This window comes from Lactuca serriola, chromosome 7 (genome assembly GCF_051521515.1).
Source record: "Lactuca serriola cultivar US96UC23 chromosome 7, Lser_US96UC23_V15, whole genome shotgun sequence".
Classification (NCBI taxonomy): Eukaryota; Viridiplantae; Streptophyta; class Magnoliopsida; order Asterales; family Asteraceae; genus Lactuca; species Lactuca serriola.
Window position 1 is genome coordinate 175251495 of NC_136414.1, and position 4148 is coordinate 175255642.

Sequence of the window (4148 nt, forward strand, 5' to 3'; positions counted from 1 at the left end):
TCCACTTCATTTTTGAACTCTTTGAACTTTTCAAAAGTTTCCGACTTTTGCTTGATTAAGTAAATATACCCATATCTACTATAGTTATCGGTAAAAGTCATATAGAAGCGGTTTCCATCCTTCGTGGTTGATCTAAATGGTCCACATACATCGGTATGTATTAGGTCCAATAGACCCTCACCCCTTTCACTTGTACTTGTGAAGGGTGACTTAGTCATCTTTCCAAGTAAACAAGACTCGCATGTGTCATCTTCCCTAAGGTCGAATAACTCCAACACTCCATCCTTTTGGAGTTGGGCTATGCGCTTCTTGTTGACATGTCCAAGACGACAATGCCACAAGGATGCTCTATCTATACCATTGGAAGAATCCATGCATAAAATATCATTTCCTAAGTTATCAACAATCATAACAGTTTCATAAATTTCATTACACGGTATTGCTTCAAAATAAAAGACACCATTTAGATAAGCCAAAATAGAACCATTCTCATTATTAAAAGAAAATCTAAAACCTTGTCTAAACAAACCATGAAATGAAATGATGTTTCTAGCCATTTCTGGCGAATAGCAACAATTGTTCAAATCTAAAGATAAACCATTCCTAAGCACTAAAGAATACACTCCAATCTTGGTCACAAGCGATGATCTTCTGTTCCCCATGATTAGATTTATTCTTCCATGCTCCACATCCCTATTTCTTCTTAGTCCCTACAAATTGGAACAAATATGGTAACCACAACTGGTATCAAGGACCCAAGAATTAGCATGAGATGAATCATTAGATTTAATTGTATAAATACATGCGAAAGATGGCTTGATCTTCCCTTCCCTTATGGCTTGCAGGTAGTCTGGGCATCTTCTCTTCCAGTGCCCTATTTTATGGCAGTGATGGCACTCTGCCTCCTTAGGGTTAGGACAGGGTTTAGCAGGATCAACTTTGGTCCCACTAGAAGAGGAACCATCTCGGGACTTTCCCTTGCAGTGACTCTTAGACGGAGCCTTCCTCTTCTTGCCTCTTCCTTGCCCAATGGCCAAAACAGGAGCAGCGGGTGGATTGGGAGTGGGTGCGACAGACTTGTCCTTTAGGTTGCTTTCAGCAACCCTAAGGAGACCTTGGAGCTTGCTTAGGGTGACCTCTTCCTTATTCATGTGGTAGGTCATCCTAAATTGATTGTAACACGGAGGCAAAGAGTGAAGCACCATGTCAATCGCCAAGTCTTCCCCAAAGTCAACATTCAACTTGCAAAGACGATCGACATACCTTTGCATCTTTTGCAGATGCACGGTAAGAGATTCTCCATGACCCATTTTAGCGGAAATGATGTTAGTGAAAATCTCGTAAAGCTCTTGCCTCGCATTCTAGTGGTATATCTCCAATAAGTCTTGGTGCATTTCATACGGATACATGTCCTCATAGGACTTTTGGAATTCGACATTCATGGTGGCTATCATGATGCAATGTACCTTCGTTGCATCACGCTCGTGAGTTTCAAAAGCGGTCATTTCAGCCGGAGTAGCGATTTATGGGTTGATTTTCTCGAGCTTCTCATCTAGGACATACTCCTTGTCCTCATAGCGAGCAATTGTGCGAATGTATCTTATCCATTCGCTAAAGTTCGTCCCATCGAAAGTAACCTTTTGACAAAGGCTCATCAATGTGAATGAACTAGCAGCAGCGTTGTTTGCGTTCGACATCTACAAATAGAAAGAACAAAGATAGATTAGAATATGAATCCCTAATTATCACCCAACAAGAAAAATTAGGGCTAGGATCCAACAACAATATTTACATATTAGAAAAGGGATGTCGTAATCTAACATGCAAACAATTTGAAGGTAAGTGAATGACGATTCACTAATTCTCCACCACATAACTTTAAGTTCTAAATGTATTGAGAATTCCTAGGTTTGGATGAGATTCATTGAAAACTTTTCAATTGCATGTTTAAATCTCGATATGCCCCTCTCGTTTGTGACTGGGATACCGAGGATCACAAAGTGGGTGTGAATTACCATGCAAATTTACATGGTGCCTTCATTGTAACGATCACCTATTCGATGTGCTGGTAAACCACACACGCTCCATCGAACTATGATAAACAATGAATCACCCTTTGCCACCTTTGCTTAGAACCAATTAGTGTGCCGGTAAACCACACACGCTCCACTAACTTCTTAGCAAGGGTGCAAAGTGTAATTTCATGGGATTGCATCAATTCACTTTTCCTAAAGTAACTAAGATTGAGAAATTTTTGAAAAACATGTAGTTACTTTGTATTTTATATTATACTTTTAATGAAGAGATGAGGTTGCCCTATCCTACCCGTTCGGCTAACGACCCTCCACCAATCAAGCAAGCGGTGGGTGTGAGTGTACACCCATTAAGCGCCATTTTATAGGTAGCAACCTTATACACACCTTATAGACCGACTTCGTGAACGAGGCCTACTAACGGTAAGACTAGCATTTTAATTATACATACATATATATATATATATATATATATATATATATATATATTAATCTTGTAATATTATATTAGTATAGGGTTGGATTTTAAACTTGTAAAATTCTAGGGTTTGAAATTTAAATTGTCTAAATTAAACATTTAATCACAAAACATAAATTTCAAAACTTGAGGGCAAGTTTTAAACTTTTAAAAAAACATAGAGGATCAAATAACAAATAATCTTAATTAACAATTAATTTCATAATTATCCATAGTTGGTTTATTTAATGATTTCTTGCAAAACAATTTACCAAATTAGTAAAATAATTAATCAATTATCACATAAGGAAACAAATATTTTATTAATTGATAAATATCTTCAATTAGGTCAATGTAGCACCTGGTTCCTGGTATGTAAGATTATTTGAGTATTTTCCATTTTTAGCCTTGGACTCGGCGAGTCATAGGTCCGACTCGCCGAGTAGAGACGGGACCCGGGACATGTTTAAGTTGGCGACTCGGCGAGTCCATATCCTGGACTCGGCGAGTCACCGATGTTTGATGAAACCCTAAGTTTTAGGGGTTTGCACCCTGTTTAATCTCTCATTTTCGCCCCAAGCCAGCCCCCATTCACCCTCAGAGCCCTATACCTCGTTCTAAGCCTTGATTCTTGTGGATTTGAAGCCTTTGGTGTTCTCTTGAAGCTTTGGAGTGAGAAGGAGCGGAGATCAAGAAGGAGAAGAGGAGGTCAAGCATCTTCGAGCTATCTCAGAGTGTTCACTAAGGTATGGCTCATTTTCCCCCATGTTTTCACGCTTATGGCCCCATTAAAGTCCCTCTTGAACCATTTCCAAGCTTGTGTTTACTTGAGGACTCGTAATAAGCAGAGTAGCTCATAGATCTAAGTGGAATCGAGCTCCAGGAGCCTGGATCTGCCACCTTTATGGACCCATGTTGCTTGTTCACCCTAGATCTACCCTTTTGAGGCATTTTGAGCCCTAAATCCCTCATTGGTGAGTATCTACACGTAAAGTTGGAAACTTTAGGTGTTATTCATGCTCTAGGAACCCAGATCTGTGAAGGGCATGGACTGGAATCGAGCAAAATCGCGTATATAGTGATTGCAAGGCGACGACTCGGCGAGTCGTTCATCTGACTCGGCGAGTCTGCTCGCGAGTCTCCGAGTTGTCCCCTTTTCGTTGTGTCGAGTGTGAGTAGTGAGTCACAGGGTGTGACTCAGTGAGTTGGAAGCCAAACTCATCTATGGAGGAACTCGGCGAGTCAATGCCCTGACTCGGCGAGTTCAAGGCAATCTCCTTAGATCAAGAACAGACTCGACGAGTTGTTCATACAACTTGGCGAGTCGCAACATAAGTGTTCATCGAATGAAGACGAATTCGGCGATTTCATAGTCTCTACCGCCGTTTCATCAGGCTTGTTTAGGATTTTTTTTCTTCGATTTTCGTTATAAATCAAGAACCATAAGTATATATTTGACTCTGGATTTGGTTTCCTTTTGATATGGTGCTATGGTGTAGGTGTTGGTGATCATTGTGGTTATAGGATCTGATTAGTGCTTCCTTTTCTAATTTGGATTTTGATAGATATTGTGATTTATGGTAAGGGTAAATAATGAAGAAGATAGTAGGGCTGAAGAGAGAGAGAGAGAGAGAGAGAGAGAGAGAGAGAGAGTTTAT